The sequence below is a fragment of the Podarcis bocagei genome (assembly GCF_964188305.1).
Source record: "Podarcis bocagei genome assembly, chromosome: 2".
Classification (NCBI taxonomy): domain Eukaryota; kingdom Metazoa; phylum Chordata; class Lepidosauria; order Squamata; family Lacertidae; genus Podarcis; species Podarcis bocagei.
Window position 1 is genome coordinate 27,733,123 of NC_138126.1, and position 14,644 is coordinate 27,747,766.

The following is a 14,644-nucleotide window of genomic DNA, read 5'->3' on the forward strand; positions in this document are numbered from 1 at the left end:
GACTAGGATCCAAATTGCAGCAGTCTGATTGGTCCTAAAACAATAGGATTCAGAATGCAGCAGTCTGATTGGTCCGAGAACAATAGGATTCAGAATGCAGCAGTCTGATTGGTCCTAGAACAATAGGATCCAGACAAGTATTTTTCAGGCCATTTCAAGACTGGCTGTTCCATTGTTTGTTTTCAAGGCTGCCCAAGTACTGTGGTCTCGATTCCTCCACCCTGATTGCCTTCAGACCACTGTGCAACCAACTAGCTATAGATGGAGCTAAGATTGTACCTCCCATCCCCCCACTGCCCTACAGACCACTTAAAAATTTCTGGTAGTCTTGGAGGACCACTCAATGATTTTCCTGCCTGTTACAGCTATTGTAATGCACTGTGCCAGATGTTGCGTGCCTTTTTTAACTGCATTTTTATTGCAATAAAATACAGCATAAGAAATAAAAGAAGCAATAAAAATACAGCTAAGAAATCAATATGAATACTCAATGTGATAGATAGAGAAGTCTCCCATCTTCAGCTACAAATCTGTGGACTTCCTGAAAGAAGCTTGTGGGCCACAGCTCGGGAGCCCCATGGACTAAGAGATCAAACAAAGAGAACCAGAAAAAGAAGAGAAGAAACACTACATTCTGACTTCCAGGTAGCGGAGATGTGGAACCAATCCTCCTAGTCTGAAATAGCCAACAACCACAATCATAAGCCATTGAGGAAGCGTCAGCTATTTGTCTTGAGCTACAGGACCATTTTAATAACCAAATCTCCTTATTACACCTGCCTGGATCCCTTCCATGGGGCTTTTTGATTTCCTCTGACTAGGAGAAATAAAAATTTCATTTTCTCTTAATAAAAGAGTGACTTGTTTGGCTCTAGAGATTCTGGTCTGTCCCTTGTATATAAACTTCTGAGCAGAAAATGGCCTGAAGAGGAAGCCTAGGGCAGAAGATCCTTAGACATCAACCCTGTTTTAGAGGGAGAGCAACGTACCACCAGGGGAAGGGCCCTGGCAATGTGTTAGGTTTATTCATCCCCATCAAAATTTCACATTACGGGTTTTATGGGACTCTAGCTGAATGGCAAACTTTTCTACTTGACAACCAAATTACACTACTCCACAGATGATAAAACTCAAGGAAACATATTCAACCTATCAGGGATAATTGCCATTTCCCTCCCCCCCCCATCTGAAAATAAACCCGCATAACACGCCCCCTCCCCAATGAGCACATTCTGCATAAAAGTTCTTTTTTTAAATAAAAAAGCACTTATAAGTCACTTTGGAGGGGCTAAATAACTACACTTCTGGGCTCTCTTTCATTTTAGCTGCAGGGCACCCTAGGAGATAGTAAAAAATATATTACACTTCAAAAACACCCAGGGAAGGAGCCCTAACGTTTAAAATGTGAGCACATTTACTTCACGGTGTTTGAGAGGAGGGGAAAGGGGGGGAAGGGGAGTCAGAAGCAATCTGTGGCACAGTGAATAAGAGGCCGATTCCCCCGGAGCGGTGAGCATTTCCATTCGCCGCCTTGCCTTTAAAAGCCAGCTTTGAGTAACCCGTGCCCACAAAATTGCAGAGGAATTATCCTGAATTACAGACCTCAGACTGTTAAAAAGTGCAGTTGGTGATCAGCAGTGACCCTTGCGACGACAAGGGCCAATACAGATGAAGAAAGTCTGACGGCTGTTCAGTTGTGAGGCTTCAGAATAGAAATTGAGGGCGGGGCAGAGGGGGGGGGAGAGATAAGAGAAGAAGAGAAGCCGATTTAGGAGATGCCTTTTGAATGACTAGACTTCGTATGAAAATGCTTTACTCCTCGCTGGATGAATTGCATGTGGCAATGCAATTTTGTTTTAAGTCATTACTCCAGAGTTTTTAATTTTGGTCTCCATAGCTAAGAATTGACATACGATCCATCATGCTGAGTTTCTCTTACCCTTCCGGTTCGTACTTCTCAGCAGCTTCACCAAGCAGTGCCACTCAGGATAAGTCCCCCACCTTTGTCCCCTCACCCACCCGCCCACTCTGCCCCTCCATGTTTCTGTAATGAGGCTATAAATGAATTATGCCTGATGCTTTCTCTAATCGACAGTAATAACACCCAGCACAGCAAAGAGACGCAACTTCAGAAGCGTATTGGGTCTAATGGAATTAAGCGAAATGACACAAATAGGTTTTTTTTCTTCTTTTTTTTTTAAAGGCTTCTGACAAATGCAACTATTCATTACTTTGAAGAACAGAGAGATTTTTCTGTAGGGCAAAAAAACAAAGTACCTCCAACAAATGAGATTTAAAAAACAATATTTCTCATTTCCCACAGAGCAGATTTATTTTCCAGCATCTCCCTACTCCCCCAGCCACTTCATGATACCGTTAATTAAGGGAGGGGAAGGAAGAAGAGTTTACATAACGGAGTCACCACTTCTAAGGACTTCGGAGAGATCAAAAGGACGAAAAGAGCAAAATCTTCCCTTAGGAAGGCTTCTGGCCCACATTCAGGTCAGAGTAGGAGCGTTCGGCAGCTGCGTGTAATGTGTTTTGCCAAAGAACATTCCAATCTTCGCCCCCTCAAATGCAATTTATAAAGGGTTCTTTCAAAAGCAGAGAAGTTTTAACGCGGGCCAACCAGAAAAGTGGCAGAGAAGAAACGGCTGTTGAAAGTGCACCCCTTAAATGGGTGCCCGTCTGCTACCAGGCCCAGTTCATGGTTCTTCTATTAATTGGCAAGAACCCCCCCCCCCCAAAAAAAAACCTTGGTCCGGGATACCTCAAGGACCATCTAATACATTGTATCTCTGCCCAATCTCAGACATACTCAGGGGAGTCACTGCTAATGGTCCTCCATGATTCAGATAAAGGTCTTGTGTCCACCAGGAGTCATGCATTCAGTATTATGGGTCCGATTCTGTGGGATTTCCTCTCATTTGAAAACAGACTAGCCCCCTCCCTGTTGAACTTCCAGCACTTCATAGAATCATAGAACTGCAGAGTTGTAAGGCACCATCTAGATCAACCCCTGCAACACAGGAATCTTTTTGCTCAATGCAAGGCTTGGACCCACGGCCCTAAGATCAAGAGCAGGTTTCCTCAACCTCGGCCCTCCAGAGACTACAATTCTCATCATCCCTGACCACTGGTCTTGCTAGCTAGGGATCATGGGAGTTGCGGGCCAAAATACCTGGAGGGCCGAGGTTGAGGAAGCCTGATCCAGAGTCTCATGCTCTATCAATGGAGCTATCTATTGGCTTGGAACAGGGCCTCTAATTAACACTGGAAGAGATAATGGCTTGATGTGTACAAATCCAATAGTAGCAGTATGGCAGACTTTCATGGCCAAAGGAATAGCTTCTAGACAGGAGGAGGAGGAAGGGAAAAAACTGTGAGGATCACTAATGCCAGATATCAGAGAAACATCCTAGCTATGTTCATTCATTCATGGTTACTAGGGAAACAACAAAGATCTCCAAGTCCTTATACGTCATGGTGTAAGGTTAAAGGCTATAATTAGGATGCTATAAAGTGAAACGCCACCCCAAGACCAGCTAGCACATTTGGGCTTGGTATGATATATAGACTAATGGCACAGACTCCTCCAAACCAATTCACAATCACAAACAGAGAATCCAGAGATAGCCATACAAATACCATGAAACTGGAAACATTCTGGCAGGGCTTGCAGTAGAACGAAAAGGTGGCATTTCCCGAGCTCCATGTAGATGAATCACTTGGGCCAAGCATTTCCCCACCCCTTACTCATGGATCTAATAAATTAGAAGTAACTTGATCTCCCCTCCAGTTCACAGCTCCCTTAAGATGAGAGTCAATTAAGCCCTAATTGTTTCTGGTTTCACTGAGCCATTTTTAAAGCCCTGCTTTAATATGGTTGCTCTTAATAGACTTCACATCTTCACATTGCATTTTTTTCTGTTAGTGTTTTGGATATTCCATTACTTCATTGTATGCATAAGAGGCACCCATTGAATGTGGGAGATTTAGGTTCACGTTTCCATTCAGCAACAAACTTTACTGGGTAACTAGGGCAAGCCATTATTTATCCACCTAAATGTCCCAAAAAACCCAAGTCCTCTTAAGATTATTTTTTTTGGGGGGGGGGATTATGTATAGTCAATAATGCTTGGGGTAGGGTGGAGGAGAAGATATATATATATATATATATATATATATATATATATATATATATATAGTTTACGCTACAGATCAGGAAATGTATCAAGTCCAGGATGAGGCCAGTTTGATTAACAAGCAAAGCCAGGAAAGTTATTAGAGGCAAGAAAACCTATTTCTGAAAATGGAAGTCTTTGTCAAAAGGGGAATGGGCGGGAGGAAAAATGGAACAAAGCTTCTTGTCATCCGTAGTGTTTTGGTTATTCTAAACTTATTTCACCTTTTGGGAAGAGACTTGGGCACATCTTGTTCCTTCAACTGACCAGTCAGGCTTCCTGCCTACTTAGCACAGTTTATTTTGCTGGCTCACAACTTGCTAGGCCATAATCCCTCTGCCTACTGCTGCTGCCAACCTTTTATGAAATCACCAAACCCATCAGGAGGCAAGACAGCACATTGCAGCAGGCCTGGTTCTCATTATTTCTATCAAGGAACCCAAAATGCGGCTCCAGGTCCAGGTGATCTCTGAAGCCCAGACATCCAGGTCCAAGCTGCAGGTTTTGATTTCACAAGAACTGCTCTGGCAAGTTTTCCAGACCTCAGAATGTTCTCATGTGACCACAATAGCCCTTTTGTACTCTATTACCCACCACACAAAAAAGTCTAAAAGTACTGTGAGATCCAGCCCTTAGAAAACAGACTTAACAGTAGGGGTGGTAGAGAATTCTGCTCTAAGTGGACAAAGGAGCTGCAGTTTATGTGCACATTTGTGGTCAGGAACAGAAATCTGATAAGAGCTTTTTTTTTTTTAGTCCACAAACAATACGCAACTGAAGACCTCATCTTCCTGGTGTTTCCTTTGCACTGAAATGAATCATGAGGCATTACATAAATAATTATCTCAGTAGTTACATAATTAATTAGGTTAAATTTGATCACAATGGACAGAAAGATGAACAATGTAATTTTTGGTGGAAGCTGAACTGCAATGGAATGGAAACAGTGCCGATTGCGATGAGTACAAGGGAGAATAGAAATTGCTGCCTTCTTACGTCACTAAACAACAAGAAAGCAGCACTGATCTGACTTGATACACTGTATTTTGACAATTATACCTTCTGCTAGTCAAAAAAGGAATACACATACACTGGGAAGTAGTGCTCTTCTGCCTTGGGTCTCCAGACCTATCATCCCTAGCTAGCTTAGCCAGGGATGATGGGAGTTGTAGTCCAGCAATATCTGGGCACCCAAGGTTGAAGAATACTGCTAGGAAGAAAAGAGAGAGATGGCAGCCATTACATAGCAAGCACACAGCAAAGTCAGACTCAACCTTTTTAAGCTAGTGGCTTTTTGGATCACCAACTAAGTAAAAGGTGGGGAAATGGCCTGTTCTGGACCGGGGGGGGGGGGGGTTATATGTATATGCTATAGGAAATGATGCTACATGCATGTTCAGGTGATATATGAATTTTAAATAGGAAACTTGATTTAAATCAATCCACTTTGAAACATCAGGCCTTAGAATGATTTTTGAATTTTTGAAATAGGCAGTGTTGGTACTATAAGTTACTAAACAAAGGAAGAATGTAAATAATGAAAAGAAAGAGTTTTCCTTAAGTGACATTGCCAGCAAGATCCATTTCCACTGACATCAGTAAGGGTTTTCATGAAAGAAGAAGTGATGGAGAAGGAACACGATTCAGTTTTCATTTAAAGTCAAACCCACCTGACTTGCACTTTTCAAAACAATCAGTGGGCCAAAACACAGCAATCCTCCAAAATTTGTCCTTCTCTGAATCTTGCAATGCCGTTCTCCAGCCAAGTAGTGGGCATGAAAATGCATGTGTTACTGAAAATAAACTACAAAAAAGGCATTCTAGTAGAAAGCATGCTTTGCAGAAATGAGTATATTAGGAACAATTGCATACAAACATGTGTCTGTTCAGAGAAATTAACATTAAAATGCTGATGAATCACCCACTGATGTAGAATTTAAGAGAACTGAATATGGGGGAACTGAGAAAACCGAAATTGACAGATTCTCCTATGCCTGGAAAGAAGTCTCACCCTTTTGAGGAAAAGAGAGACTCCCAAACTATTCCATTCTAAGCAAAAAGCCTTTATCACAAACCCTTCCTCTCAACAATGCTCCCTGCTGATGCTAAAAAACAAAGGAACACACTCACCTTCCCGGTGAAAATTAAACATGAGTCCCAGAAACTGCCAACATGAGACAGAATTATTTTGTTCTGTTGTATTATTGAAAAACAAACAAACATTTATACAAGATGGAAATTTAGCAAGAAACATAATCCCAAGACTTCCCAAAGAGCCATTATTGTACCTGTGAGCAGGAATGAAGCACCTTTTGTGAAGATGAAAAGAAGAGAAAAACAACTTCCTGGAGGAGAAGAAAGTGATTGCATCTTCAGTCACAATTGGTTATTGTAAAAATCTTTATTAACCTAAGTGCATATAAAAATTGTGAATTCTTAATACAAAGCAGTATTTGACTTTTAAATTTCATTTTAAGCTTACCCCATTCACTAGGAATGTGATTACAGAGTAAATTAAAAAGTAATCACATGTGAATTACATTTCCTCATGAATGTAATGACTTCAGGAGACTGATTAATGTTAAGCAGTGTCTGTCCTACCTCATGCATACCTTCCCAGGTGAGATGAGTAAGATAGCTGGCGTGCACTGATTTAATTTCCTTTTGCCGGTGAAGAGCTATATGGATACAATATTGTGTGTGCATGTACACACACGAGGGAGGGGGAGATTTAGTCCATTGAAAGCACCAACAGCAAGATGGCAGCTGGGACCCCACATACAGAACTGCCTTCCTAATGAGGCTCGCCTTTGTGGTCTCTCTGTTTTGTGTTGTGTTGTTTTAATCTGTATTTATATTCTTGGGGATGTTGCTTTCGTTGCATGCATTTCATTTTGATATTACGGGTTTAAAAAATGTTGGCATCGTTTTATTTACTGAAAGTGGCCCAGATAACTTTTGTGTTGTGGCACGGAAAACAAAGCCCACTCACAAATAAACAAACTATTAGCAGTTCTGGGCATATGGCTATGAGCCAGACTCTGGGGGAAGTTGTGCATATTATTTATCCTTCAGCTTTAGAGAGGCCTAGCCTTTAGGTTACCCAAAGCATGTGAGCGTCAGGAAAAATCAGATGCGTTGATATGGAGGAGGAAACCTTATTTAAGACCTCTAAACACACTTGCTTCAGAGTCAGCTCTGTTGAACTCAACAAGGCTTACCTCTGATGATGAATGCTTAGGATTGGGCTACAGGCATCAGGTAAGAGTCCCACCTGAAACCAAACTATAGTGCTACCTGGAGATTATTTGGTGTGCAAAACTATAGACTGAAACCTTATCTGTTTGATATTTTGATGCTTAACCTGGCTGAACCCAAGAGGCTGAAGTATGGTGAAATTTACAAAAGACTTGAACAGGGGCATAGGAAGATGTCTTACACGACGTTGGTTTATTGAACTCAGTATTGTCGACATCAACTGGCAATGGCTCTTCAGGGCAGGGGTCTCTCCAAGATATGCTATATGAGATTGAAACTGGGACCTTCTGCATGCAAAGGAGATGCACTACCACTGAGCTACAAAATACTGGGGCAATAAAAGACAGCTGCTAAAAGAATGTGGCAGCATTGGTGCTTCATACTCTTCTTTCCCACATTTTTACTGCAAGCAAATAGCCCCCTGAGTCACAAAGAAGTGATATCTCAGTTTCATTTGTTGAGACATTGGGAAGAAAAGGGGTGGAGGGGGGGAATGGGTGGGGTCGGGTGGCAATGTTTCTATTTTGCTTAATGTATGTAGGGTTTGGTGTCAGCATTACTCGTGCCGGTTCTCTGCTGTTCACTTGTGTTCCTTTGGTGGTGAGAGAGGTTGGGGTTGTCCTAGGGTGTGGTTGTTTGTTTGTGATTGGCTGTGGTGATCTTTGTTTTTGTGAGTGAGTGGGGTGGGTGTGTGTTTTGGATCAGGTTAGCCATATTGATTTATATGCCGTTGGTGGATTATTGTCATTGTCTTGTTGAGCTGTGTACGTGATAAAGGGGAGCCATACTGGGTTTTGTCCCCGTGTCAGTTTCAGTTTATTGGTTAATTGTTACATGGAAAAAATACGAGAGACATTTCTTGTAAAACAAGAAAATCTTTAATAAAAATAAAAATAAAAACAAAGAAGTGATATCTCACACTAGAAATACCCATGTCCCTTTTTCTCGGTCACCCCACACTCTCAACTCTGTTGTCATACCATGTCCTCTTTCAGAAAGGTCACACCCATGAGCCACTTCCAACCCTCATGCTGACCCCCTCCCTGTGGGGGCTGGTCTTTCTGCTGCCCTGAGGCCTAATTACCAACAGGGAAGTTTTAGATCTGGAGCTCTCCAGCTATTTTGGTATTCATTAATGGATAGCTGAATTGGATGACCTATGTTGAGTTCCTTTCCAAGGATATTTTTATCCTGGTTGATAATAGGCACTTCTTCTTTTATTAGTATCATTTTCAGTACCATCGCATATACATTCCAGAGACAAGCTGCATACCAAAGGGTGGGGAAGCATGTAGCCCCATGGCTCCATCCACTCAGGGAGCCAACCAGGAGCTATAGAAGAGACAGAAGGGGGTCTGAGAGAACCCCTTCCCTCCGAAAAAGGCCAAAAGGAGCCCGAAACCTCCTCTTCACAAGGCATAAAAACAACACAATCAAATACTGTTATGTATTCAGTGGTCTGTGTTTGCCTGAGCTTGAGTCTGGACTAAAGATTCTGAGCCCCTGTGTTCTGATTCGATACATGATATCCAGTCATAGAACATTTCAGAATTTGGGCCTCTGCCATTGGCCCTTAAACTCTGAGTCATGATTTGCAGCTTGGAAGTTTAGACAGCCAATCACGTTGGGCGTGGGAGTGGTCTAGGCCTTCAGAAATGTATATAAGCCATTGCTTTGACCCTGTTGTACAGTTCTGTTAGTTCAATAAAGGTTCTTGCTGTTATCACTGTGTCTTGCCTCGTGGGAACCCACCTACACATCACATACATTACTCTTTGTGGAATAACCTAAGCAACTGACAGAGCCATCTTTCAAGAAGATTATAATTTAGATTTAGGACGCCTCCAGATTATCAGGTAGGTGTACAAAATTACAGCAGACTAAAGCACCCAGTTGCCCTCAGGCAACAAATCTACTTTTAAAAAAACCCCTAAAAAAACCATCAGGCTTTGTGGTGAGTAAAGTCACAGAAAAATGCACTGGATGTGGGGTGAATAAATGATTAAGGGAAAGACATATAACCCACCATGAAAGTAAATACACCCTTTTGTTCCCTGCAAACAAATCAGAATGAATGTCAAGTCTCCTGGAAGAACCCTTAGAAAGTATCGAGGAGAGAGGAGAGGGGTCTGAGAGAAAGAAGGGGCAGACCTGCATAGGAGCAAATGTAGATATACAAATAGAAGCTTCTTAATTTTTCATCTCAGCCCCTTTGTGCCTTGTTGTGTCTTCTGAAGCTTCAGTGCATTTTAAGTGCACTGCTGCTGTCTGCCACTGAAGGTTGGGTTGGTCATCAGATAGTACCAGCCTGGCTCCAGGGACAAGGTTTCAACTCTTTCCACTCAGCCCATGAATGAGTACACAGAAGATGGCCATTTGACTCTATGCAGGGCGAGGCATTTCATACAGCAGTTCCTGCCCTTCTCCACATGCCCAAGTTGATTACAGGCTCTTTTTAAAGAACTAAAGAACTCAAGAAAAGTACCTATAAAAGGCACTGAGAGGGAAAAAATATGCTGTCCTGGCTAAGCTAGCATTCTCTCCACCTTAAATAATGCAGCCAGAAATTAATTGGCACTAATTCACTCGTTCACAGTTGTACCCGAGATGTTGCTCATAAACAGCAGCCACGGTTCCCTGATTGCAGATATGTAATTAATTCAAGAAAAGGCTGCTATAAAATAACAATCCAATACAGCCTCAGCAGGTGTCAGTGTGGCAAGGAGAACAGATCGCAGTAGGAATGCACTGCATTTCAGCAATACACTGGCGTTGCAAATACTGCTACGGAGCAGGGAGGTGGGGTGGAGAAGAGACTGAGGGAGGAGAGGATGAAATGCTCTGGGAGGTAATTGCAAGGCCGCCTAGGCTGGTGTGGCTGCATTGATTTCAGAGAAATTGCACAAACCCAAATGGTCAGGTGAACTGACCATTCTTTCACCTATTTACACAGGCTGTTATTCAGCCAGTAATGGGGCACGTTAATCTAACACTCTGATATAAATGGGAGGAATTGGTATTAAAAACCACAGGGGATTCATTTTTTGTTTTACTGGAAAGAAGAAACACCGGGTTTTCTGACTTTATGGGTGACTTCTTGTGAACTCTTTGTGATGAGTGCTAGAGAAACCATTCCAATGCTTGCATGCACCTTTGGACTAATCTCAGTGCCAGATTTACATATAAGCTAAACAAGCTATATTTTAGGGCCCCACTCTCTTGGGGGCCCCCAAAAAAATTAAAGGAAAAGAAACCTGAATGTACATTTCCAAAATATAATATAAAAAACAAATAAAATAAAACCTACATACAGCAACAGTGTTTTGTGTTGTGTAGGCTCCTATGATGTAAGTTATGGGCCCCGCCTGCTCCCTAAAATATCACTGGTTTGCTCATTTCTATATATAGGGTGCCTACAATCTGCATGGACTGGTTGCAGGGCAACATGTGCAAATGGCTTTTGATACCTATTAGGTCCATCAATTACCATATAGCATATATTCAATACAGAAAACAGCAACAATTTGTTGTTGACAAAGGACAGCTGCACATATAATGAGCCCCATTACCTTCAGTAGCTTAGGGCCTCATCAGACCTCAATCTGGCCCTGACTAATCCACACTGGTCTGGCAGTTGTGGCACACACCCGGGGGCTCTGATGCTCACACAGAGCTCCACACAAGCAGGAGCCTTTGATGAGCGCTCCGTGAGGATGACCCTGCTGAGCAAACAAAACACTGAGGACAACACTTGTTCCCCTGCTTGAGCAGAGCTCTGCAGATCACATGGCTGTTGTGTGATGTGCTGAAAAAATTAGTCAGGGGCAATGATGCTTCTGGCTTCCAGCTGATGGAAGCCACAGGACAGGAGAGTGATCTTGTGGTTGGGTTTCCCAAGAGAATCTGGGTAGCCACAGTGAGGACAAAATGCTGGACTAGATGGGTCTTTGGCCGCATCCAGCAGGCTCTTATAAGTTTGACTGACCAACTGGTGACTGAATCATCTTTCTCCAGGGGACACTTCTTAAGAAACACAGGTGAATATTCATTGTTAATTACCGTTCAAACCAAAATGAAAGGCATTGATCAACCCCCTAAGACGGCCTTTCTCAACCTGTGGGTCCCCAGATGTTGTTGAACTACAACTCCCATCACCCCTAGCTAGCAAGGCCAGAGCTCAGGGGTGCTGGGAGTTGTAGTCCAACAACATCTGTGGACCCACAGGTTGAGAACCGCTGCCCTAAGAGATCTACTACAATCATATTGGAAATGCCAGGCCAAACTATACTTTGCCACTAATGAAGATGAAAAGAGGCACCAACTATTGCAGCACTACATCTGGTTTTCTTTGGCAGGGAATAAGTAGATTCGTTTTAATAAGGCGGTGCATTATTCTGTGTTGCTCAATGTGTCTGTTAGATGAGATTTCTGGCATCCATCCTTACGGAACTGTGTAGCTCAGGCTGTGTGCAGAGGTGCATGGCTGCAACTGTCACAGCTATGTGCTCAACAGACAAGGCAGGTTTTATTCACACATTCCAGTCCCATACTTGGAAGCCTATTGCCAATATTCAGCTTAGAAGGCTGCACCAGCATAACCACCGAGGGCCTCCTGGCGGTTCCCTCATTGCGAGAAGTGAGGTTACTGGGAACCAGACAGAGGGCCTTCTCGGTAGTGGCACCCACCCTGTGGAACACCCTCCCTTCAGATGTAAAGGAAATAAGCAACTATCCTATCTTTAAAAGACATCTGAAGGCAGCCCTGTTCAGGGAAGTTTTTAATATTTAATGCTGTACTGTTTTTAACACTTGATTGGGAGCTGCCCAGAGTGGCTGGGGAAACTTAGCCAGATGAGCGGGGTATAAATATATGATGATGATGATGATGATGATGATTATCATCATTATTATTATTGGTTCTAAGGCATCCAAAACAGTCTTTCAACACTCTCCAGGTAGGTGCCCCAAAAACCCACTCCAGGAGTTTGATTCTTCTTCCATTTCCGAGCCAGCTCTGGCTTACAGCACATCTGGTGAACACGCTTGTTGCTGGCACAGCAGCATTGCCTCATAAGGCTGTCCAGGTGTGCCTTCCTAGGTCGGTTGCCAATACAAGCACGGCACAAGAGGTTGCGATGCTGTGCTGGCTCGGCCGCCGGCCTGCCACATTGCAAAAAGACACATTCACCAATGGAGTAACTCACAGGGTGGGGCTGTTAAAGAACAACATCTACAAGAGAGAGCCTTCCCATGCTGATGGCGCTTTTAACTCGAGCAAATGCAAGATTGCACTCTCTCTGTTGCAATGCAGATCTGAGATAGATATGGCAGGCAATTCTTGTGCTCAGATGAATTTTATCTGCCATAAAAAATACAGCTACCCTTTCTAAATCACCACCATAAAACTCCAGAACGCAGGTTGGGGGAAAGCGACGTGCATCTGACAGACACTGTTAAAAATAAAAATACAAAATGCACGTTTAAGGAAGCCGTCCTTGGCAGAAAAGACGAAAACCTTTCCAAGAGCTTTGCTGAATGGCTTTCCAATTTTTCTCCCTAGCAATTATGTGTTAAGTATTTCGAGACACATTATATTCAAGTGAGGGGGGGGGATTTGTGCATCAACGCTCCTGCATTTATAACTTAAGAATATGTCAAATAGAGTATTAATGGAGTACACAGTTGTTGCTTTTTTATTTTCTTACAGCGTTTTTCAAGATGCAGCATACAAAAATATTGGGAGATAAGAACAGATTAATGACATTCATCCCCAGAAATAATTTTCCAAGCAGGGAGCTGCAAGTTCATCATCTCATGGAGGCCCACCGATCAGGAAGTGTTAATTGGAGCCTGCCAATCAAGTCAGTGGATGGCAAAGCCCCTAATAAAAGCCCAAAGCCCCACACCCGACTTCCCTTGGTTTTGCCATATTATGCAACCCTGAGCCTTTGAGTGGGACTATGCTAAGAAGAATCACAGCAATGGACCATATGTGCAGCGATGGGTCATATGATAGGGAGGGGAAGCAGGCACACTCTATAAAGCAGGGCTGGAGCCCTCCAGATGGTGCTGGGCTTCTATAATTGCCGCCCATTTGCCTGTGGGCTGGGGCTTATAGGAGTTGGAGTCTTACAACCCCTGGAGGGGCAGAGGTCTCCCCCCCCCCCGCTATGAAGGGAGATTAGTAAATTCTATAAAAGTAGGAGAAGTGGAGTTGGAGAAGTGGAATATATGGCAATGCCTGATGTTGCTGAAGCTAAGTAGATGCAACCACTGCCTGGATGTAAGACCCCTGGGAAGACCCATAAAAGCATGAGAATGGAAGAATGGGTGGAAGGTAGACCCCTTCCATTCTTCCTTTGCCTCCTGCATTTCATCCAAATGGTGTGAATCCTTTCTGCTCTGGCAAAGGAGTAAAGGTGCCATCTGTCACTCAGCTAATGTGCCGCCCTAACATCTAAATACTGTCACCTAGTAGCAAAGGTTAGTATTCATCAAGGAATGCAGTTTCAAGGCCAAGCCATCACAAAGCACCCACACTAGCAATTCCACCCCATTAAATGCATATCCATCCATCACATTTCTTCCCGGTATTTCTCTCCTAAAAATAGAAGGCTGAAACTGTACCATGCAGATGCAGACCTTTTCGTTGGATCAAATACAAAGGGTAGATTTTCAGTGGGTGACCTTGTGCCAGTTATCATGTCAGCCTTCAAAATGGCAGCCTTTTCAGCAGAACATGCAAGTCTGTTCAGTCCTGGCTGGCAAGCCCATTTTAACAGGGGGCACCTTGGGAAATGTACATGAACATGAGAAAGATCATTAGAAAATGGGGCAAAAGTGCTGCCATCATAATCAGCAGAATTAATTCAATATACAGCATGTCTGAATGCACCCAAAGAGTCAGATAAATTGAGGGGCAGAGTATAGAAGATTTCAGTTCCATGATACAAAGAGGTGGAAGAAATGAGGATTCAACTGTTTGAGCCATTAAAAAAACAACACACCACGAACCCCATTACACTCTCCTAGCTCACTACATCCTCATGTAATCTACACTATATACCGTACTTTGGGTGGACAACGTCACAGCTCTTAGAAGTATTAACAAATACGTTCACCCTACAGTCTGTCTGAGAATACAAACGCTCCCACTAATCATTATTTCTTCTGTACAGGAGTGCAGAGTGAAAGCAAAATTG

General features: G+C 43.0%; 1 protein-coding gene and 1 long non-coding RNA gene across 9 annotated transcripts in view; one reads left to right on the top strand and one right to left on the bottom strand.

Moving 5' to 3' along the window:
• FHIT (fragile histidine triad diadenosine triphosphatase) overlaps positions 1–14,644 on the bottom strand; it is a 1,070,670-nt gene that overhangs the window by 373,038 nt on the left and 682,988 nt on the right. The gene's annotated exons all lie outside the window — the stretch shown is intronic.
• LOC308579987 lies at positions 11,235–13,352 on the top strand. Its single transcript, XR_014004664.1, has 2 exons — positions 11,235–11,479; positions 13,150–13,352. It is a non-coding gene; the product is annotated as an uncharacterized lncRNA (long non-coding RNA).